We start from the raw sequence: 24,822 nt of genomic DNA, 5'->3' as shown, positions 1-24,822 counted from the left end.
GCGGTGTCTGTGGGGGCGGTGCTGGCTGTGGTGCATGTGTCAGCATCTGTTGAGAGACACAGCAGGACGTCTCAAGCAGCCTCGGACGGCTGCCCACTGGGGTAGATGCTGGGGACTGTTACTGAGGCTGCAGACGTGCAGGTGGCTGTGCAGGTGGCGGTGCTGGTGGCAGTGCAGGTGGCGGTGCTGGTGGCAGGGCAGGTTGCAGTGTTTGCCACCGTACAGGTTGGTGTAGTCATTGACAGAAGGGGTGACACTAGTCCCTCAGTCGGTGCCACTGTGCCCTGTCCTGACCTGCTCTTCTGCTTTTGTCCCTTCCCCACCTTTAATGGTGCTGCGGGTGTCTTGCCACTGTCCCCTTTAGTTTTGGTGGAGCCCTTGGTGGCTGGTAGGTGCGGCTTCTCCCTCTGGGATGTGGGCACCTTCTTCACCTTGGCAGGTGGCGGAATGTCTTTGGCCTCGCAAGGTGGCACACTGGCAGCCTTGAGGGGTGGCGCACACGATGACCCCACAGTTGCTGGCACCACTGTGCCTGGGGATTTGGTGGCTGAGGTGCTGGGCTGGGACCTGGAAAGCCTGGCCTTAGGGGAAAACAGGAAAACAGGAAAAGTTTTTTAGACACATTGGGACAGGAAGATAGAGGGGGTTTGGGAGTGGAGGAAGAGGTAGTGGTTGTAGGAGGTGTACGTTTGCTGAATTTGGGTGAAGGTGCATGGGTCGGAGGCTGTTGTGAGGTGGGTGGCTGTTGGGTGTGTGTGTGCCTGCGTTTGTATACTTTGGGAGGAGGGCTCACAGACACACTGGGCGAGGACACAGGGGATGTGTGAATGGTAGTGGGGGTGGTGAGTGCACGTGAGCGTTGTGTGGTGATGGGCGTGCTGGTGATGGAGGTAGTGGCTGAGGATGTAGTGCATGCAGGTGTGAGTGGAGACGAGACAGGGAGGGAGGAGGCGGACGTGGAGGAGGGGACATAGTGGAGGCAGTGGCTGTTACTGTGTCTGCATGGAGATGGTGCTTGTGTGAGTGCTTGTGGGATGTGTGGTGCTTATGTTTGCCATGTCCACTCTTGTGTGTTGATGAGTGTGCATGCTGGTCTGATGGTGTGCTTGGGAAAGGCTGAGGTACAGGGGATTGGGTCTGGGTGGAGGAAGTTGGAGGGGGGAGGCTGGACACAGGGACAATGGCTGCCATCAGTACTGAGGCCAGAGTCTGAAATGCTCTCTGTTGGGTCGCCTGCCCAGAATGAATGCCCTCCAGGTATGCATTTCTTTGTTGCAAATGCCTCTCAACACCCTGAATGGCATTCAAAATGGTAGATTGCCCAGCAGTGAGGGATCTCAGGAGGTCAATAGCCTCCTCACTGAGGGCAGCAGGGCTGACTGGGGCAGGGCCTGAGGTGCCTGGGGCAAAGGAGATGCCCAACCTCCTGGGTGAGAGGGAACGGGACACACGCCCAGGGGCTGCTGGGAGGGCGGTGCTGGTAGGGGGGTGGCGGCTGTACCTGTTGATGCGGTGGACACAGAGGTGCCCGCCACCGCAAGGGAGCTCCCATCAGAGGAGGAGTCGATGTCACTGGTGTATGCTCCTGTCCCCGTCGTGGAGCTCCCCTCGCCCTCTGTCCCACTGGTGGCTTCAGACTCCGTTGCTTCACCCTCCAGGGCCAAGTGGGTTGCAGCTCCCTCCTGCTCCGGTGCCACTGCTCCTCTGCCAGATGATGCTATTGCACGCAAGAACAGGTAGACAAAACAAAAAGGGGGGGAAAGACAGAAGGAACACATGTTCAGTGCATGCAACACCACTACAGTTGGCGGACACAACACACAGGGACCAGCCCTCTGCACTAAGCCATGCACTAACAGTTCCTAGCAAATTCACCTGCCCATGGGGGACGAGGCCTAAGCCCAATTGCTGCACACCTGGAAGCCACAAGAGCCTGACTAGGTGTAGATGGCTATTACCAGTAGTGGGGTTGGGGTGCCACAGAGCCTGCCTAACAAGGGACCTTGCCTACCAAGTTCGCCCTGGCCTAGGGGAACCCACAGCCCACCTCCCCCACCCAGACACCTCGTAATGCGTGCAGAGTCAGCTGAATTAGAGTGTACTCACCCCTTCTGGCTGCTGTGATGCCCTCAAGCACCCATCCAACTCCGGATAGGCCACTGCCAGGATCTGGTACTTCAGGGGGGTCATGGTGCGACAGGCACCCCTTCCACGTTGGGAGGCCATCACTAGCTGGGCCTCCGCCGTCTTCTTGCTCCAGCGGCGCAGTTCCTCCCATCTTTTACGACAGTGGGTGCTCCATCTATGGTAGACCCCCAGGGTCCGGATGTCCTTGGCGATGGCATGCCAAATACCCTTCTTCTGGTGTGCGCTGACCTAGAAGAAAAGTGAAGTAAATATGGATGTTTGTAGCCCCTACATTTCATCTCATGCATTGCCAAACACCTCCCACACTGTCCCTGCCATACAAACACACACAATCCTGACATGCTGGCCTGTCCCCCTCCCCACCCTCTTCCATCCATGACACTCCATACACTCAGGTTCCATCCACCATGCTCACAGTGTACTCACCTGTTTGTCTGGAGGACCGTACAGCTGCGTGTACTAGGGGGGACCCCATCCACCAGTTTCTCCAACTCTTCCGAAGTGAAGGCAGGGGCCCTTTCCCCAGACACTGTAGCCATCGCCGCTTCCAGATACAGGTCACAGCAGCACTTGCAGTGTAGGTCCTCTCCTGCTCAAGGTCAGGTATCAAGTGAGTGAACAGTAAGAAAATGGCGGTCATGTCCGCGGCGGTGCGTACCGTCACTGCCGGCGTGCATCATCATTGGCACCTGGGACCCATAGGGCCCAATGTTAACCAATGCTGAATTGCGCCGCGGTCTTCGACCGCCCACCGCGACAGTGTACAACTCCAGCGCAGTTACCTCATTTCCCCATTGTCCCTCCTTACAGGTCAGGCAGCGCCATTTCAGGGGGCCACATCGGATGGAAAAAACTGCGTCACACCTATTAGGCCTGGAATACAGACAGATACCGGCACATTGCGATTTTCCAACGTTTTAGCAAATAACACATTGTGATACCTAAGTAGTGGATGACCCTCTGCTCGCTGTTCTCCTCCATAGGGCACGTCTGCTGGGGCAGGTGATGAGATGGCGGCTTCCTCCGGTGAACAGACCCCTGGTGGACCTGTCGACAATGGAAAAGAGACACATCATTATCACATACAGACTTGATCGTTCAACAATACTGGAACTGTGTGCCCAGTTGGAGCCAGACCTGATTTCAGCTATCCGCCATCCCACAGGAATCCCCCCTCTAGTCCAGGTTCTGTCTCTACTCCATTTCCTGGCCAGTGGGTCTTTTCAAACTACAGTGGCCATGGCATCAGGGATGTCCCAGCCAATGTTCGTCCAGAGTGTTATCTGCCCTGCTGAAACACATGCGCAGCTACATCGTTTTCCCTCAAGTGGAGGATTTGCCACAGTGAAAGGTGACTTCTATTCCCTGGGACATATCCCCAACATCATTGGTACCATTGATGGTACACATGTGGCATTCCCCCCCGCAGGAATGAACAGGTTTACAGAAACCGGAAAAGCTACCATTCCATGAATGTGCAGATGGTGTGTTTGGCAGACCAGTACATCTCCCATGTGAATGCCAAGTATCCTGGCTCGGTGCATGACGCTTACATTTTGAGGAATAACAGCATCCCTTATGTGATGGGGCAACTCCTGAGGCACCGTGTGTGGCTAATAGGTGAGCCCAAGGTCCCAACACAGTTGACATAGGTGTCTGGGTGTGGGGTTGTCCCTAAGGGTTAGTGTGTGTCTAACAGTTGTCCCTCGACATTTGCAGGTGACTCTGCTTACCCCAACCTGTCATGGCTACTGACCCCAGTGAGGAATCCCAGGACAAGGGCAGGGACATGGCGAACTAGGAGGATTATAGAACACACCTTTGGCCTCCTGAAGGCCAGATTCCGGTTTCTCCATCTGACAGGTGGATCCCTATACTACTCACTGAAGAATGTGTGCCAGATCATTGTGGCATGCTGTATGCTACACAACCTGGCTTTGCGACACCAGGTGCCTTTTCTGCAGGAGGATGGGCCAGATGGTGGTCTTGTGGCAGCTGTGTAGCCTGTGGACAGTGAAGAAGATGAGGCAGAAGAAGAAGATGTTGACAACCGAAACAACATCATACTGCAATACTTCCAGTGAGACACAGGTAAGAAGATGTAACTGCTTCCCACAGCTCATACTATTGTTGGAGCTAGCATAAGTCTGTCATTTTCACTCAGTGTATGGACCCTGAGTTGTTACTTTGCCTTTCCATTTCACAGATCTGGCTCCACTGTGTGCCCTCGGCTATATTTACTGCTGGCCTGCAGCTGTGTTATATTGGTATGTGAACAAGTACATTTACATTGCTATATTCCAGAGGTTTTGCAATTACACATTAGTGAAAGCACAGACAGACTCCAGATTGTTTTGTGATTCAAGTGCCTTTATTTCTGTGCAAATAAGTGGAGGGGTGTGTGAAACGGGCTGGTGTGATGGTAGAGGAATGTCCATGACAGAGTCCAGTCTATTTGTTTCACAGGTGATTTGTCCAATGGGGCATAGGAAGTGGAGCAATGGCAGTTTAAGGTGGACAGGGTGACAAAGTGGGACAGAAGGGTGACATTTAGGGGGGTCTTATTTCCTGGTGGGGTCTTGGCAATGTTCTCTGTCTTGTTCCTGGATCTCAGGGACCATTTGCGGGGTGGTTCTCCATCTGCAGGGGGTGGGGTGCTGGTGGCCTGTTGTTCCTGTGGCGGTGCCTCCTGTCCACTAGTGCAGGCGGAGGTGGAGGTTCATCGTCCAGGTAGTGTCAGGGGCCCGTTGGTGTGCCACTGTGTCCCTCCTGGTGTTGAGAAGGTCAGCCAGCACCCCTGGAATGGTGACCAGGGTGGTGTTGATGGACTTCAAGTCCTCCCTGATCCCCAGGTAGTGTTCCTCCTGCAGCCGCTGGGTTTCCTGAAACTTGGCCAGTCTCCTGGGAATGGTGGTAAGCTCCCATGATGTTGGAGAGTGCCTCGTGGAGAGTGGGTTCCCTGGGCCTGTCCTCCACCTGTCGCACAGCAGTCCTCCCAGCTTCCCTGTTATCCTGTGCCTCTGTCCCCTGAACCGTGTGCCCACTGCCACTGCCCCCAGGTCCCTGATCGTCCTGTGTTAGTGGGGTTGCCTGGGTTCCCTGTAGTGGTGGACACACTGCTGATTGATGTGACCTGGAGACAGAGGGATGGGCCCGCTGGGTGGGTGCTGTGGTGTTGTTTCCTGAGGGGAGAGGTTCAGTGGTGGTTTGTGACTGTGTCAGGGGAACCAACTGTCCCGAGGTCCCTGATGGGCTGGGCTGGTCATCTTGATCCAGGCGTGCAGAGCTGCTGTCGTCACTGTGGGCCTCTTCTGTGGGGGGACTGGATATGTCTGGCACCTCCTGTCCGGGGACGTAGGGTATGGGTCCTTTGGGGGTGTAAATGCATAGTTATTTTATCTGTGTGTGCCATCTTGTGCAATGGGTGAGTTACCCTCTATTCTTGTGCTTGCATTATTGCTGTGGCCCTTGTGTGATTGGTGATTTTGGGGCATGAGTGAGTCTCTCTACTGGACATGCTTTGGTGATGGGTGTCCATGCATTGGTGTTACATGCAGGGCTTGAATTTGGGATGTGCGGGTTGTGTTAGTGGGGTATCTGTGGGTTGTTGGGGTGATGGGTGTGAGGGTGAGGGTGGGAGTATGTGATGGCATGCAGGTGGGGGGGATGAAGTAGTAAAGATTTGCCTTACCAGAGTCCAGTCCTCCTGCTACTCCTGTAAGGCCCTCAGGATGCATGATCGCAAAGACTTGCTATACCACGGAACGTACCTTCCCCCGTAGGTCATTCCACCTCTTCCTGATGTCATCCCATGTTCTTGGATGCTGTCCCACTGCGTTGACTCTGTTGACAATTCTCCACCATAGCTCCATCTTCCTTGCAATGGAGGTCTGCTACACCTGTGATCCGAATAGCTGTGGCTCTACCCGGACGATTTCCTCCACCATGACCCTGAGCTCCTCCTCAGAGAACATAGGGGTGTCTTTGAGGTACCATGATGCGGTGTGGGTGATGTGTGTCTGTTGTGATGTCTGAGGGGATGTGTTGGTGTGTGTTGTTTGAGGTGCGTGGATGTTGTATGAGTGATGTTGTTGTGTGTCTGTGGATGCTGGTGTGTTAGGTAGTCTCTCTCTCTGGCCTTCTTTCAGAATTTTGGTTTTAAGGGATTGTGGGGGATGTGGGTGTGTGTTTTATATTGGATTGGGTGTGTGGGTGTGGTGTGTGTCTGTGTGTCAGGTGTGTGTATTTTGAATTGTCCAATGTGGTTGTGTTTTGTAAATGTGTGTGTATTTTGAGCACGGCGGTGTGTACCGCCAATGGAATACCGCAGTTGAAAGACCGCCGCGTTGATTCGTGGGTCGTGATAGTGTGGGTGTATTCCTGTTGGCATGACGGTGTAGGTTTTGGTATCGCCAGTTTATCACTGACCTTTGGTGTGGTGGACTTGTGTGGGTGTCTGTATTGTGGCAGATTCCGAGCTGTGAATCGTAATACCTGTAGAGGAATTCCGCTGCCGTAATGGTATGTTTGCGGTCTTCTGCACTGCGGAAAGCGGGATTTACCGCCAGGGTTGTAATGAGGGCCTTAGAAAGGATTGATAGCTCTTTCTTGATTTTGTGGGTGGTGGTGCATGGCTGTTCTTGGTTGGTGGAGCAATTGGTCAGAATAATTCCGATAGTAAAAGAGACTTCCATGCTAATTAGTTATGTTACCCCAGTAGTTGGCATCCAACGTTTTAGAGGGACTAATGGAGTTCAGCCACACGAGATTGAGCAATAACAGGTCTGTGATGCCATAGATGTCGGGCTGCACATGCTACACTGAACAGATCAGCGTGTGTCTATCCCTCGCTGACAGGTGAGGGTAACCCGCTGAGCCCCATTTGTGATAGGGATTGGGGATTGCAACTGTCATAGTAACAGTTAAATTTTAGTATTACAATCATAGTAATAGAAATAGCTCAAGTTTCTTATACATATCTTTTTGTTTTGAGTGCGAGCATTTTGACACAGTTATTATTAAAGTGGATTTGTGTGTTAGTTTAGAATATTCATATAGTAATTGCTTACACATAATCAGTGTAGATTTTAGTATTGACATTAATGACATGATAATAACACCTTAACTCTTCAGGATTTAGACAATAAATATTGTTACAGAAGTACTGTGGGTGTACTGTCTCTACCCGATATGTGATTCATGATCCAGTGTGGACAGTTTAATTGTAGCTGTATTCTGGAACAATTGTGGTTTGATGGAACCAAGACAGATATGACACTGATGGGCAGCAATAATAACCCAGAATGAGCCACCACATGGTGGTACAGGAATAGCCAAATGCCTCATCATCTAATTAGTGACGCGCATGAATGGATGAACAACATTCTCACTGTCCCTACCTACTATCTAGCGAAACCAGAGCCAAGGGAACAGACTTGGCAGAATCAGTGGGGAAAGAAGGTCCTGTTGAGCTTGAATCTAGTCTGGCACTGAGAAGAGACATGAGAGGTGTAGGATAAGTGTCTGGCCCTCAGGCTGCTGGAGAAATACCACTACTCTTATTATTTTTTCACTTACCCAGTGAGGCATGGGGGTGAGCCCCATGGGGCTCCTGCGTCCGGCCCCAAGTGCCCGGCACCTGCCAGGTGCGACCCTCTCCGGGGACAGTGGCAGGTGGGAAGTTTGACTGGGGTGGTACGCCCTGCAAACGACAACACAGGTGCTCTTAGGTGAGCTCAGGGAGAACAGAAATCTCCTGCAGAGCAGAAGGGCAAAAGCTCACTTGATCTTGATTTTCAGGATGAATGCAGACCGTGAAAGTGGGGCCTCATGATCTTTCTGACTTTTTGGGTTTCAAACAGGAGGTTTCTGAAAAGTTACCACAGGGATAACTGGCTTTTGTCGGCCAAGCATTCATAGGGACATTTCTTTTTGATCCTTCGATGTCGGCTCTTCCTAGCACTGCGAAGCACCACTAATAGGAAACGTGAACTGTGTTTAGACCGTCGTGAGACACATTAGTTTTACCCTACTGATGATGTGTTCTTGCAATAGTAATCCTGCTCAGTACAAGAGGAACCATAGGTTCAGACATTTGGGCCCATATTTATGAAGAATGGTGCACAACTGTGCTAACGCAGTTGTGCGTGATTTTTTTTAATGCCAGCTAATGCCATTCCCTAACGCCATCCATGAGCAATATTTATAAAATGACACATAATGGCGTTAAGAAATGGCTGGCATCTAAAAAAAAGATGCTAGCCGGTGAGCAATGGCGTTAGTGGAAATTGCGCTAGTGGGTCAGAAATTACATTAGGCTGTTTAGTGGCAAAATATCTGCCGCTAGTCAGCCTAGCATCCTTTTTTGATGCAAAGCAGCCAAAAACTCACTCCTGTATAAGTTTAGACAGGAGTCATTACCCCTACCCTAATGCCCACAACAGGGAACCAGTGTCCCCTGGGCAAGCCCTACATACCCAGTGTCAGGCAGTGGGCCCCATTTAAGGGGCCCCCAATGGCACACCACACACATACACAAACACTTACCTGCTACTTACCTGGGATGGGGTCTCTCCTCCTGTAGTGTCCCTGTGGTGTGGGTGGTGGTGTTGCTGGGGGTTGGGCTGGGCATCTTTGTGCGCATTCCATGGTGTTTCCCCATGGAAATGGGCCTACAAGCACTTTAAAGCCTGGTCTGACGAGGTGTTAAATAATGACGCTAAATGGGCTTAGCGCCATTATTTAGGCCCGCCGCTTACTTGCCTGTCGTTTCTGCGTTGGGAGTTAAAATGGCGCTGGGGGCTAGCATCAGTTTTAGGAAGGGAATGCCTACCTTGCATCTATTGACGCAAAGTGGGTTGGCACATCCTAAGAATGGGGCTAACTCCAATATTTTGACGCTAGACGGGTCTAGTGTCAAAATATAAATATGGAGTTAAGCTAGCGCTGCTTTAGCACCAAAATAAATGGCACTAAGGTGATGCTAAGCTTCCATAAATATTGACTTGGTGTATGTGTTTGGCTGAGGAGAAAATGGGGCGAAGTTACTATCTGTAGGTTTATGACTGAACGCCTCTAAGTCAGAATCCCCCTAAACTGTAATGATACCACAGTGCCATGGGGCCTTGGTTGGCCTGGGAGAACTGGCCTCTTGGGCCAGTGCGTACAGCTGCTTGCTTGAGGACTGGAGCGTGGACAGAAGGGGGCCGCCTCCATTGCCCTTAGTGCACCCCATGTTCGTGGGGCACTCAGTGCTAAATCATTCGTAGATTACCTTATTGTAGGTCAGGGTGTCGTAAGTAGAAGAGCACCTACCTTGCTGCGATCTATTGAAAGTCATCCTCTGAGCCCAGCTTTTGTCTCCCTCCATGGGTGCCAGCGCCAACTCCTACCACACCTAGGGGGTCCCTCTGCCACCAGGCCAGTGAGGAGGGAGGTGGCGGGAGCCATAGGCCTATGGGAGGCCACCTCCACCACGTGCCACCTGGCACGGGGGCATCCCCCTTCTGCCCTGCACCACCGGGTGCAGGGACGGGGGCCACGATCCCTTGCAGTTTAGCAAGGCAACCAGATGGCCGGAGTACGAATTCCTGGCCCGCACAAGTCTCTGGGAGGCAAGTTGCCTGGGGAAGGACCCTCTCAGAGTGCACTGCCACTCTTGTCAGTCCAGCTGGCTGCCATGCTGCCTGGGTCACTCTGGCCGCCGGGTTGTCCCGGGCCATTTGGTTTCCGGGTGAGCCCAGGCCATCTGGTCGTTGGACTGGCCGATTAGATCGCCCACCGGCTGTATGACCAGATTGCCGGCGTGCCGGGCCGCCGGACTAACTCCAACTTTTGTCTCCCCCTGGAGTTCTATAAGAATAGTCGAGGAAAATGGGCAACCTCGGCAGGCTGGTGGGGAGAGGGTGTGGGGCAATCCAGGCTTAAGCTTCCTTGTCTCCACGTGCCTGGGCACCAGGAAGTTGGAAGGCACCCGCCCAAAGGCAGTACCCTGAGCCCATGGTTTGGTAGTAGCAGTCACTTCCCAGGGCAGGTTGGCTGCAGACCAGAGAGGACTCTTGTGCTCCGTGTAGGAGGCTGGCCTGGCTTATAGTGGGTACCTTGTGGTACTTACACTTTGTGCCAGGTCCAGTTATCCCTTATTAGTAGATTAGTAGTGTTCTAGCAGCTTAGGCTGATAGAGGTAGCTATAGTTGAGCAGCTTAGGATGAACTAGGAATCATACAAAGCTCCTACTATACCACTTGTATCACTTAGCACTATATCATAAGAAACACAATACTCAGAGTTACTCAAAATAAAGGTACTTTATTTTAGTGACAATATGCCAAAAGTATCTCAGAGGATATACTCCCTTAGGAGGTAAGTAAAATACACAAAATATACACACAGACCAAAATCAGGTAAGTAAACAGTTAGCAAAGTAGTGCAAATACTGTAGAACACAATAGAATGCAATAGGAGACAATAGGCCTAGGGGCAATACTCCAAAAGTGGAATGCGAACCACGAATGGACCCCAGGCCTAGTGTAGTGTGTAGAGGGTTGCTGGGAGTGTAAGAAAACACTAAGTGTGTCCACGATACCCCACCCCAAGACCCTGAAAAGTAGGAGTAAAGTTATCCTACTACTCCAGAAAGATAGTAAAGTCGAGATAGGGGATTCTACAAAGACAATAACTGACTGCAAAGCACTGAAGACAGATTCCTGGACCTGAGGACCTGCAAGGGAAGGGGACCAAGTCCAAGAGTCAGGCAAGTGTCCACGGGGGGCAGGAGCCTACTAAACCCTGGATGAAGGTGCAAAAGGGCTGCCTGCAGGTGGAAGAAGCCAAAGATTGTGCAACAACGGAAGGTGCCAGAAACATCTCCTTTCGTCAGAAGATGTCCCACGGCGTGCTGAAGGATGCAGAGTTGTTTCCATGCAGACAGACTGCAAACAAGCCTTGCTAGCTGCAAGAGTTGTGGTTAAAGATTTTGGGTGCTGCCAGGGCCAAGGAAGGACCAGGAGGTCGCCCCTTGGAGGAGAAGACAGAGGGGGCGCTCAGTAACCCAGAGACCCCACACAGAAGCAGGCAGCACCTGCAAAAGCACTTGAACAGGCATTCAGACGATCTGAGCATGGAGGTCGTCCCAGCACAACAAAAGAGGGTCCCACAAAAGTCGGAGTCCAACTCAGCGAGTTGGACAATGCAGGACAGAGTGCTGGGGACCTGGGCTATGCTGTCCACGGTGGAAGTCTTGCAAAAGTACACAGAAGCCCTACCAGCTGCAGTTTACACAGTACACAGGATTACTGTCTGGCGTGGAGAGGCAAGGACTTACCTCCACCAAATTTGGACAGAAGGGCCACTGGACTGTCGGTGACACTTGGATCCAGCTCCTGTGTTCCAGGGACCACGCTCGTCAAGATGAGAGGGGACCCAGAGGACCAGTGTTGCAGAAGTTTGATGCCTGCGTTAGCAGTGGGAAGAGTCCGTCAACCCACAGGAGATTGGCAAAGGTCTGGGACACACTGGAGGAGCTCTGGGCACCTCCCCTTGGGAGGTGCTGGTCAGGGGAGTGGTCACTCCCCTTTCCTTTGTCCAGTTTCGCGGCAGAGAAGGGCTGGGGGGATCCCTGAACCGGTGTTGACTGGCTTATGCAAGGAGGGCACCATCTGTGCCCTTCAAATCATTTCCAGAGGCCTGGAGAGGCTACTCCTCTCAGGCCCTTAACACTAATTTCCAAAGGGAGAGGGTGTAACACCCTGTCTCAGAGGAAATCCTTTGTTCTGCCTTCCTGGGACTGGGCTGCCCAGGCTCCAGGGGGACAGAAACCTGTCTGAGGGTTGGCAGCAGCGGTAGCTGCAGAGAAAACCCCGGAGAGTTAGTTTGGTAGTACCTGGGCTCTATGCTGGAGCCCCGGAGATGCATGGAATTGTCACCCCAATACCAGAATGGTATTGGGGTGACAATTCCATGATCCTAGACATGTTACATGGCCATGTTTGGAGTTACCATTGTGACGCTATATATAGGTATTGACCTATATGTAGTTCACGCGTGTAATGGTGTCCCCGCACTCACAAAGTCCAGGGAATTTTCCCTGAACGATGTGGGGGCACCTTGGCTAGTGCCAGGGTGCCCTCACACTAAGTAACTTTGCACCTAACCTTCACTAAGTGAGGGTTAGACATATAGGTGACTTATAAGTTACTTAAGTGCAGTGTAAAATGGCTGTGAAATAACGTGGACGTTATTTCACTCAGGCTGCAGTGGCAGTCCTGTGTAAGAATTGTCTGAGCTCCCTATGGGTGGGAAAATAAATGCTGCAACCCATAGGGATCTCCTGGAACCCCAATACCCTGGGTACCTAGGTACCATATACTAGGGGATTATAAGGGTGTTCCAGGGTGCCAAGCAGAATTGGTAAAATTAGTCACTAGCCTGCAGTGACAATTTTGAAAGCAGAGAGAGCATAAAGACTGAGGTTCTGGTTAGCAGAGCATCAGTGATACAGTTAGTCACCACACAGGGAATACATACAGGGCACACTTTATGAGCACTGGGGTCCTGGCTAGCAGGATACCAGTGACACAGGCAAAAACAACATACATACAGATACAAAATGGGGGTAACATGCCAGGCAAGATGGTACTTTCCTACACTCCCCCACTGGGTTCGGGCCTGGAGCAGTGACCAGTCCTGCATGGAGGCTCAGCCCCACCCATCCCGCCGAGTGGCAAGCTGGAAGAGAAGCCCATAAGAGCTCCAAGAAGCTCTCAGCAGGGTCCAGACCAGACTCTGGCCGATTAGGGCACAGTTGGGCCTATTTGGGAACTTTGGGCTGCTTATCTGGAAACACCAGGCCAAACCGAACCCACTCCCTGGTCAGGGCTTCTGAGCCACAGTGCGCCCAGGCCGGGGCTCTGCTGGGACAGGGACCAACCAGGCCCAGGCCTGCAAGACCACTGAGCCAGTCAGCCCAGGTCTGCAAGCTGCCCACTGGGGCCCCGGACTCCCTCCCTCATGTCTCTGTATAGCAAAGCACCTGGGACGACCGGGGTCCCTGCCTGGGTTGGGGAGCTATGATTGGGCCTGGCAGGGTGGGGAAGCTATGACTGGGCACCGGGTGAGAGCTTCAGCTGACCGTGGGTGGAAGCCCAACTCCAGCCTGCCAACACCCACCCCCGGCGTCATAATCAACCATTTACAAGTGCTTCTAGGTAAGTAAACCTTGTGTGGTCCACACAAAACCCACTACATATTTTTCCCTTAGTGACCAGTTTCCAAAAACATTTGACTGCAAGAAGGTGTTCACTACAGACAAAGTATGCATGGACGGTAAAAAGCAAATAAACACCAAAACATTATTGCACACCCACCCACTAGTCAATCACAGGCATACTGGTTTGATTTGGCACAAGGGTAAGTAAATGGTTCATGAAAAAAAACTTCATTCTCCAATGACTTTCAAAATAAAATCTGCAAATGTCATTGTTATATCAACCATTTACAAGTGCTTTTAGTTAAGTAAACCTTATAGGATCCCCACAAAACACACCACATATTATTACTTTAGTGACCAGTTTCCAAAAAGATGTGACAGCAAGATGTTCACAGCAGAGAGAGAGTAGGCATGGGCGGTAAAAATAAAAAAAAAACACCAAAACATTATTGCACACCCACCCACTAGTCAATCACAGGCATACTGGTTGGATTTGGCATGAGGGTAAGTAAATGGTTCATAAAACAAAAAACGTTATATACCAATGACAGGAAATAAAATTGGCAAATGTCATTGTTAAATCAACCATTTATTTAGGTAGGTAAACCTTGTGGGATCCACACAAAATTTGCGTGGACTGACATCCTCACATCACCGAGGTGGCTGGGAGGGTGCCGGGGTGGATGGTCTTCTATTGCTATCCCCAGTGGGGGCCTTTGGGTAGGTGGTCCACGGGGGGAACGCCAGCGCTTCCCCCGTAGGTTACGCCCTTGGCACAGCAGCGCTGCAGCAGAGGACTTAACCATTAAGCTCTGGGCGCACAAGGGGTTAAAATGAAAATTGGTGTTTACTTTTCCTTTCCTTGACTACAAAATGAGGGAATTTATTAATGTGCACCAAGTGATAATCTTGTTGTGGTGCAGGAAGTGTTAGCATCCCTGCAGGATGTGATATTTACTAACACAACAAAATATAAATACTTTTAAGTGAACATTGTAAACATATCAGCAGTAAGAAGCCTTCAAAAATACAAATTGTTTTGTAATTTTGAGGTGTAATGGAAGCAAAATGTTTTAATAAGATCAAAACAACCCAAGACACTTTACTTAAGTAATGCGTAAATGATAAATATGCTTGGAACCTTTATTTCAGAATATTATCGTTTGTGAACCCTGGGGTGAAACAGTAAAGTTGCTTGACCCATGCAAATTTAGGGGACATTTCAAGTGGTCAAGTCATTGGAAAATGTGCTCTCTGTCACAGGCATTACCCTACCACACCATGCTTTATTTATTTGCTCAGGGGAATGAGCCCCAAAATGCATAACTGAACACACACTATTCACCCACCATTCTTTGGCTTAATAAACGTAGCTCATTTGCTACACTTTTTCCAATACATGGATTATTCACAACTCCTATGACTTCACTGAAAGTATCTATTTTTCTTCTGAAATGACATTGATGGCAGCACTCCCTTCTGAAAATTGTTCCAGCAACCCTCCCTTTAGCCCTGCAGACAATCTGCTAATATGTCAGAGAAGTGTCTGCAGTACTTGGGCATTACCTTTCTAAGTATTTGGCAATGGCAAATCACTTGCTAACTGATTTACAACTGCAGAATGGTCTACTAAATGAAAACGGAATCTGCTAATTGCAAGTGAGACTTGAGATCACCAAATAAAGTTTCTCAAATAGTGATTCACCAAATGTATTTCCAAAAATGTATTACAAACGAGGGCACTAAGGGAGAACATTTTCAGACAGAGTGCTACATTATAGGTATGGGCTTAGCAACAAGTTATCTTATACCTCAAATAAGTGCTGCAGCCTGTGGTAGGGAGGTACACTCTTTTCCACACGTCTTTCCCAAACATTTTCGGTTCTTATATGCATTGCATCTGTTACATTATCTAAGCCTATTTATTCAACTGTTAGGTGTCTTCTAAAGTCCCAAGGCCTAGGTCATATTTAACTGTACAAGGACATCTATCGTTTTTGTTAGAAATCAAAATGGTATATATATATATATATATATATATATATATATATATATATATATATATAGATATGTATTGCTAAAGATAGATCTCACCTCCAGAAGGAATTGAATGCTCATTGTTTTCTTTGGTTTGTCTAATTTTAATGGCCCTGTCTTTCTTACTTGAATAACGTCCAAATAATCTATAAAGGTAACAGATTTAAAAAGACACAATGTTTGTGTGGGATAGTGGTGCCATAATGTAGCTAAGTTTTAAGCACACTACCACCATTTTAGAGTAAGCATTGTGCAATAGAAATTTGTAGCTCATATTGAGGAAGTCAACAGCTTCATGTAAATTAGGGGTTATCCCAGTTGCTCACAGATTGTTACAAGTTTTTTATGTCCTACAGCATTGGTTCCCAACCTGTGGTCGGGAGACTCATGGGGGTCAGCAAAACCTCCTAAGGGGGTCTTCAACTGCTTAGAAAATTAATATTAGAAGATTAATAAAGTTTATATAAATCAAGTTGCTAAATGTACCACTGGACATTTTTTAAAAAGTACTATAAATGTCCAGGAATTCATAATTAGAGGCTAAAAATTAAATTAGTATCCACCGATTGATTCGTGGGCATAGTGCAGGTGCATCAAACAGATCAAACGGAACATAGTATGGATAATGTGTGCCTTCAATTGAATTTAGAAACGCTCCAACCTTCCTATTAAAATTAATATCGTTTTTATTTATATTTGTTTGCAAATTAAGTGCAATGTGTTATCATTTATGTATTTGTTTGATGAATGCTTGTTTCTGTATTTTTTGAGTATCGTTTTCCAGTTCAAATGGTCAACAATGTTTAGGCCGGAGTAGCGTTGGTGGCTCCCAGTAATGACTCAGTGGGAAGTCCCTGCATTTCAATAATGATTTAGTGGGGTGTAGCCGGTTGTCGATAGACCCTGCTCAGGACACCTCCGATTGGCGCTGCCCGCGCGGCGTCCACAGAGTAGAAGACGGCTTGCCCCGTTTCCTTGACGACGACGACGGAACCACCCTCCAGAACCCAGACATCCGGGTTCCTGGGGGCACAAAAAGAGAGGACGGACTGCAAGGAGGTGTGGAGGAGGACGCGGAGGAACCAGGAAGGGAGGAGAACGACGAAAACACTGAAGAACAGGAAGAGAAGGCTGATGACGACAGGAGGCACGGGAACAGCGTGGTTCCCAGAGAAGCAGCCAAGCAAGGAAGAAAGGAAAAGAACGGAGACACACTTACAGACCGCCACGCCCCAGGAGGGACGTGGCTGACGAAGGTACGGTCCTTTTTAAAGGACAGCCTTAGTATAAACCGGGAGAGTTACGGCAGGAGGGGAGAGGGGAGGGACAGTGCAGGAGGAGGGAGGAGAGCAGCTGGGAGGGAACAGGGAAGTAACGAGGAGGAGCAAAGAAAGGAGCGATAAAAACATACAACTTCATGTATACAAAAGTACCCTAATGAGCACCTAAGTCAAGTTCATATTCACGGTGACACACCCAGAGGTGACTTTACCCACTCTCGCTCTTATCATAGCACATACGCACCCGGGAGCTATATCTCTATCTCTCTCTCTCTCTCTCTCTCCCTCCTATCTACCCTGCTAGGATCTGGTAACATATATGACCCTGACTTACCTTCAATTTTGTTCCTTTTCCGGGGCGTCTGGGAGAACGGCAGAACATCTGCGCCGGTCAAGAGGGAACCTAGGAGGAAACTAAAGGAGGAACACTTTTTGGGAAGAAGGACATCATCCCTACACTATTGATAAAGTAAAAGACTATAACGAAGTATAAATAAATTCATGCTATCACCCGACTCGAGCCTCAGAGTCCTTATTGTCACCTGGCCCAATGGTACATGGGGTTTCGAGGTTCTGGTAATGATAAAGTGGGGTCAACAGAGGTCAAAAGGTTGAGAACACTGTCCGACAATAAACCCTAACTTACTACTAAAATACCTTTTTCATACCACACCAGGAGAAATTATGATACAATGCTCAGCCCACCTAAAGGGAGATTACAAATGAGTCTTAGAGAACGCAGTCCAACTGGCCTGTAGAAGCATCATCCCTGGAACATACACCAAAACCCAGAAACAGACACTACAAGAACACACAGGATGGGGCACAAGTACTGCCCAATCTAGCTATCCTTGGATATTCAAGAGTGCAATGGGAGTACTTTGTTCTCCAAGTAAATAGTACCTCAGTCATTCAACACCAGTACCAAAATACCGTGCCATCGGTGAATACCGTCCATTAACTGTTCCATAAATTAATGAAAAAGCCACAAAGGAACACCCCAAGCTCCGTCTGTTGCGTGTCAAATGTTCCTTCATAAATAATCCCTAAGGTGATTGGAAACCCAAGAAAGCCATGAGCACATCACACGAGTCTCTACCCAATACCAACAGTGCTAGAAACAGGGCAAGTACTAGACACCTGAGGGTTTTAGAGTCCTTCATTTCCAGGGAAATTGGCAGAGTCACCACTGCCATTAGCAGTACTGATGGAGCATGACTACTTTGAGACAGTGATACCTTGAAAATAAGCCTTCTGGACTAGTCCTGAATAACACACAATTCAAACTCTGGGTCAGCAACTGTTTTATACCGTCTCCATAAAAATGTCAAGTAGCAGTGCCTAATTTGAGTCGGTGATTGCAGGTCGGGCCCACTGGCACGCATTTTTGTGGACAGGCATATCTTTTTTCTCTACAAACGTTGATTCTGAGCAAGAGAGATAAAAACACACGAGGGGCAGGAATGGGGCAGATGAAAAAAACGTGTCAGTGGATAAAGCAGGGATGAAAAGGTACCTGAAAGAGCAAGATAAAGAAGCAGGGAGTGCTTAGGGTGGATTGAAGAGGCATGAGGTGGGAGCTCGATTAGCAGCCTTGGTATTCAGCACCCCGATCTTTGAAAGTGCCATTCAAGGACTACTGAATGAAATTCGCCCTAATACCCTTATGTTTTTTTTTTCTTCTTTGAATAAACACTGTCAAGCAGAAATTCAAACCCTGACCTTACGAGGCCACAATGACAAACGACTGTACCTACTGACCGACAATACCTAATAACCAGCAATGGGCTCGTTTGTGAGTCAAAACATTCCTTCCTTGATCTTCCTTGTCGTTGCACTTCGGCATTTGTGATCCTGTGGAGAGATTTACCTACTGTTTTCTGGGATCGAATCTATCTGGTTACTAGGGGCCTATCATAATAAAAAATATATAATGTTAAACTTCATCTGCATTTGAGAGTTTTTTGTCGTTGTCTTTTCTTTTTTGTTTTCATTTTAATGTGCTTCAGATACTTTATACCATGGCATAGAAAACCATTCACAATTAATACGTTTAAATGTATTTGATTGAATATGAATATTCAGTGCGGAAAAAAGAATGTCTGAGTTTAGAAGTGCCACAACGGTAAATACATTAATCCTCTAATTTCAAAATCACGTGAATACTAACTAACAATACTTCAAGCAACAAGACTGTGTGCCCACCTAATGTTGGTTGCAGACAGACTAACAGCAAGAGGAGTGGAGAGTCCTTACCCAGTACATTCCTTTGTAGCACATTTTAGACTAATGTATGACGGAAGCACCATCAACATTTACACTGGCAACTAACGAATGAATAAGGAACTTATTAAAAAAGAGAAGAAAACATTGATCATGCTAGGATGAGAAATAGAGAGTGAAATTATAGGTTTTTATTTGTTTCCTCGATTCCAAATGTGAGGTGGTAATGGAGTGAAGCACTGGATAAATGGGGTTAGCTATGGTCTCACTGCTGGGAACTATGTGCAATCCTTGCAGACGGGACTGAGTCCTGCATTCTTATAAAGGTGAACCACTTGAGCCCAGATTTAATAAAAGTTAGCAGCGCATTTGCGCCATTTTTTTATGCAAAAGCGGCGCGACTTAACAGCATATTTATATTTGAATGCTAGAGAAGTCGAGCGTCAAAATTATCGACTTACCATCATTTTTTGGGAGTGCCATCTCATCTTGCATCGTTTAACAACAATGATATGCAAGGCAGGCGTTCCCTCCTAAAAAATGATGCTACGCCGCTAGTTTCACATTTAGAACCCGACGGAAAAATGACGCACGCAAAGGACTAGGTCCAAATAATGATACTAAATCCGATTAGCATCAAACTTTTAACGCCTGGTCAGAGCAGGTGTTAAAAAGACGCCCACAAACTGTTACATAAGGGAAACACACTGAAGGAGCATTGGAAAGTAACTGGACACCAGGGAACTGTTGCTACTATAGCTTGGCACTCGTAGAAGACGACAGTGTTGAAGCAGATAAATAGAAATAGAAATAGAAATTGCTAAATAGAAATTATTAATGAATGTTTATGTGTTTTGATTAACAGCTCATTGAGAAATTAATTGTAGAGAAAATAATGTGTACGTTTGAAAATGTGCCCACGGAGAATGGCAGCCACTTATACAAAAGTTGTACTAAAATAACAAAAAATGTGTGAAATAATTAAAATGTGTAAGAATAATGTAGTAATATGTCATATTGAGATGTATAACCTATGTTTTGCATTATATCGTAGAAGCTAACTTAGCTGAAGTCGTGGCCTACTTGCCAGGCCTCATACAGAAACAGAATTAATAAACATGCAATACAGAAGTTACTGGTGCCTGCGAACTGCCCATGAACCGTGTGCTTAGCTAGAATTTTCTGCAAAGTACAAACGAACAGGAGATGAGGGACTAGGAAATGTAAAAGTGCAATTATCACAAACATTCTTGTAAAATATCCCAGAAGCACCCATGATGCTTACATCTTCAGTCACTCCACTATAAACCAACAATTCCAGGATGAACAATATGTCAATGGCCTACTTGTAGGTAAGATACCATAGAAATCATAACACACACAACACACCAAAAGTGTAGTACAAACAATACAAGCACAACACCAAACATACAAGGACAGGGAAACACAGATGTAAAGACCACAACACATATGCCACATGCCACACTACACTGCATGCAATGCACACCTCCCTCACAGACGCCCTTATCTACAAGTCCCTGGTACTACCTGACTGACACATCACTGGAGGGACAGGTGGAGCATTGTCCCCTATGAATACAAAGGCTGGACTCAAACAACTACATATGTCTACATGCTCACAACAAAACACAGCCCCTTCACACATAACACTTACCAAGAAATCTCTATGCTATGTGAATTGCATTGGCCATTCAAATGTCAAACAGCACACATACTTGCACTATCCCACATTTACTATGTTGTAGAAATCTCAGGCAGCTCTGATATCTATTACCACCCGAGTGGTCCCATCACCATCTACATATCAGAAAAATATAACAGATATAAACTGTATGTACAACTTTCCCTTGTGTGGTGCTTAGTGCAGCACACTTTGAAATAAAACATCACCATCAATGAAAGATCATGTGCAGTAATGGACACTTTACAGCACACCTACAAACATACCTGTTAATCCCACATCTCTATACCATGAGACAAGGGTACCAACAATGGACTGTGGCAGATGCACCACTGACAATGTACAGGGAGAGGCCAGAAATGTATATGAACGAGGATATATGGAACTTAGCAGGGCTAGACTCCTGATGCAGGGGAGTGCTGAAAAGCACAGCATTCCCTGTCCTGCTGCATGGCTGTCTGAAAAATCTTGCATACATCACAATACATCCCATAGAACTGTCCAACACTGGGCATATGAATCTCATGCCCATACATTTGCCAGCCACTAATTGCCAGCAACAAAACATTATGCAAGGGAGGTATTTCAAGGGCAAAGGGGTGGGATTCACATGCAACACACAGGGCCCTACACCTCTTACATGGCACACAACACACAAAATAGGTACACATGTCCACTACATCACTCTTCTGCAAATCTAAAGTGAAGGCACTAAGGGCCACATGTAGGAAAGTTGGGCAGCATCTAAAACAGTGCTACTTTACTTGCACACCTTACCACCCCCCTACACCCGACATGTGTGTGCAGGGTAGGTGCAATAGTGTCAACATGATGGATGCCATCAATGGACTGTGTAGGATAACAGCCAAATGTATGGTGCAAATCCTGCACAGTACATAGGGGCACATTTAAAGCAATAATCTGCCCTATACTTATGCCTGCCCCGTCAGGTGTCAAAAGTATCAGATACAAATTACGCATTGGAACCTCTTATTTTCCTCTGCACCAATTTTGCTTTTCCCAATGGGGGAACACACCCCTTGCATACATGGTGCTTTGCGCAGGCATAATGTGTCACAAAGGGTCACTAAGTGTTGCACTGCATGGGTAGTGACACTTTGTCAACATGGCACTGTGATTATTTGCCTAGTTGGACCACAAAAGTTTTTACAAAAATGAGGCAAACGTGGTGCAAGGAGGTGCTAGGGCCTTGTACATTTGGGCCCCTGGCTCAAATATAGAGAAAACCGCACATATTTGGCATGAGTGAACTGTCAATCACCATGTACCTAAGGCAAAACCCATGATCTGAAGGTGCATTACCACAGATCAATGGAACCATCCATCCAAACAGGAAAACATACAATACCAGATGTAAGTCTGATACACCACTCCTCTCCACACAAATATGGGCCATGGCACCTAGCAATTAACTAATGTGTAACATTGACACATATTCTTACATTCCTTTGCAGCTGACCAAGGTTACGGCATCCAGCCATGGGTCATGACACCTGTTAGAAATGGGGTCTTTGGTTGACAGTCAGGTTACCCCCTGTTCAAGCAAGGACCCTCACTCTAGTTAGGATAAAAGAGAATCACCCTCAGCTAACCCCTGCTTACCCCCTTGGTAGCTTGGCAGAGCAGTAGGCTTAACCTCAGAGTGCTGGGCGTAAAGTATTTGTACCAACACACACAGTAACTTAATGAAAACACTACAAAATGACACAACACCAGTTTAGAAAAATAGGAAATATTTATCTAGACAAAACAAGACCAAAACGACAAAAATCCAACATACACAAGTCAAGTTATGATTTTTTAAAGGTTTAAAATAAAAAGAGTCTTTAGGTAGTTGTAACACCACACTAGCGCTGCTAGCGTGAAAATGTACCTGGTTTGCGGCAAAAATAACCCCGCACGGGCGGTGTGCGTCGAAAATAACCCGGCACGGGTATATGCGTCGAAAACAGCTCGGCTCGGCGAGGCGCGTCGAAAAAGCCAGCCACGCGACGGTCCGAAGTCCCGCGGCGCTGGTTGCGATCTCTCAGCCTTCGTCAGCGATGCTGCGCGTCGTTTCTCCTGCTCCGGGCGTCGATTCTCCGGTCGCGTTTCCAGCGGCGTCGTTTCTCAGCTGCGGAGCCGGCGTCGCGTCGTTTTCTCAGCCGCGATCGGATTCGCGTCGATCTTTTCTCCGCACGGTGCGCGGTGCGTGTATTTTTGTCCTTAGGCTGCCAGCCTCTCCTTTCAGGGTCCCAGGAACTGGAAGGGCACCACAGAGCAGAGTAGGGGTCTCTCCAGAGACTCCCGGTGCTGGCAGGAAGAAGTCTTTGCTATCCCTGAGACTTCAATAACAGGAGGCAAGCTCTACATCAAGCCCTTGGAGATTTCTTCTTCAAGATGGAAGGCACACAAAGTCCAGTCTTTGCCCTCTTACTCTGGCAGAAGCAGCACTGCAGGAAAGCTCCACAAAGCACAGTCACAGGCAGGGCAGCACTTGTTCCTCAGCGATCAGCTCTTCTCCAGGCAGAGGTTCCCCTTGATTCCAGAAGTGTTTCTAAAGTTTGTAAGTTTGGGTGCCCTTCTTATACCCATTTTAGTCTTTGAAGTCACCTTCCTTCAAAGGGGACTCACACCTTCCTGTGAAATCCTGCCTTGCCCAGGCAAGGCCTCAGACACACACCAGGGGGCTGGAGACAGCATTGTCAGAGGCAGGCACAGTCCTTTCAGATGAGAGTGACCACTCCACCCCTCCCTCCTAGCAGAGATGGCTAATCAGGAATGCAGATCACACCCCAGCTCCCTTTGTGTCACTGTCTGGTGTGAGGTGAAAAACAACCCAACTGTCAAACTGACCCAGACAGGGAATCCACAAACAAGGCAGAGTCACAGAATGGTTTAAGCAAGAAAATGCTCACTTTCTAAAAGTGGCATTTCCAAACTCACAATCTTAAAATCAACTTTACTAAAAGATGTATTTTTAAATTGTGAGTTCAGGGATCCCAAACTCCACATGTCCATCTACTCTCTAGGGGAATCTACACTTTAATCATATTTAAAGGTAGCCCCCATATTATCCTATGAGAGAGACAGACCTTGCAACAGTGAAAACGAAATTGGTAGTATTTCACTGTTAGGACATATAAACCACATTACTATCTGTCCTACCTTATCCATACACTGCACCCTGCCCTTGGGGCTACCTAGGGCCTACCTTAGGGGTGCCTTACATGTAAGAAAAGGGAAGGTTTAGGCCTGGCAAGTGGGTACACTTGCCAAGTCGAATTTACAGTGTAAAAATACACATACAGACACTGCAGTGGCAGGTCTGAGACATGATTACAGAACTACTTATGTGGGTGGCACAACCAGTGCTGCAGGCCCACTAGTAGTATTTGATTTACAGGCCCTGGCACCTCTAGTGCACATTACTAGGGACTTACTAGTAATTCAAATATGCCAATCATGGATGAACCACTTACATATAATTTAAACAGGAGCACTTGCACTTTAGCACTGGTTAGCAGTGGTAAAGTGCCCAGAGTAACAAAAACAGCAAAATCAGAGTCCAGCACACATCAACAACCTGGGGAACAGAGGCAAAAAGTTAAGGGAGACCACGCCAAGGATGAAAAGTCTAACACGTGTCCCCCCCAGCTAAAAGTGGGGAGCAACTACCCAACCTCATGGGAGTTCTCATCACTAAGGCGGAAGAACCTGGACAGACCATCAGCATTGGCGTGTTCTGTACCGGGTCGATGTTCCACCGTAAAGTCCATCCCCTGTAGGGAAATGGACCACCTCAACAGTTTTGGGTTCTCACCCCTCATCTGCATTAACCATCTGAGGGGTCTGTGGTCGGTCTGAACTCGGAAGTGAGTCCCAAACAAGTAGGGTCTTAGCTTCTTCAGTGCCCAGACCACAGCAAACGCTTCACGTTCTATGGCACTCCACCTACGTTCCCTGGGTAGTAACCTCCTGCTAATGAAGGCTACGGGTTGATCTAGGCCCTCTTCATTCAGCTGTGAGAGTACTGCTCCAATACCATGCTCTGAGGCGTCTGTCTGTACAACAAACTCCGTGGAGTAGTCAGGTGCCTTCAGCACCGGTGCTGTGCACATGGCAGCCTTCAGGGCATCAAAAGCGTTCTGGCAAGCCTCTGTCCAGATCACTTTCTTGGGTTGCTTCTTAGAAGTCAACTCAGTTAAGGGGGTAACAATGGTACC

The sequence above is a fragment of the Pleurodeles waltl genome, chromosome 4_1 (genome assembly GCF_031143425.1).
Source record: "Pleurodeles waltl isolate 20211129_DDA chromosome 4_1, aPleWal1.hap1.20221129, whole genome shotgun sequence".
In the NCBI taxonomy this organism is placed as follows: Eukaryota; Metazoa; Chordata; class Amphibia; order Caudata; family Salamandridae; genus Pleurodeles; species Pleurodeles waltl.
This window is presented reverse-complemented; position numbering follows the sequence as displayed.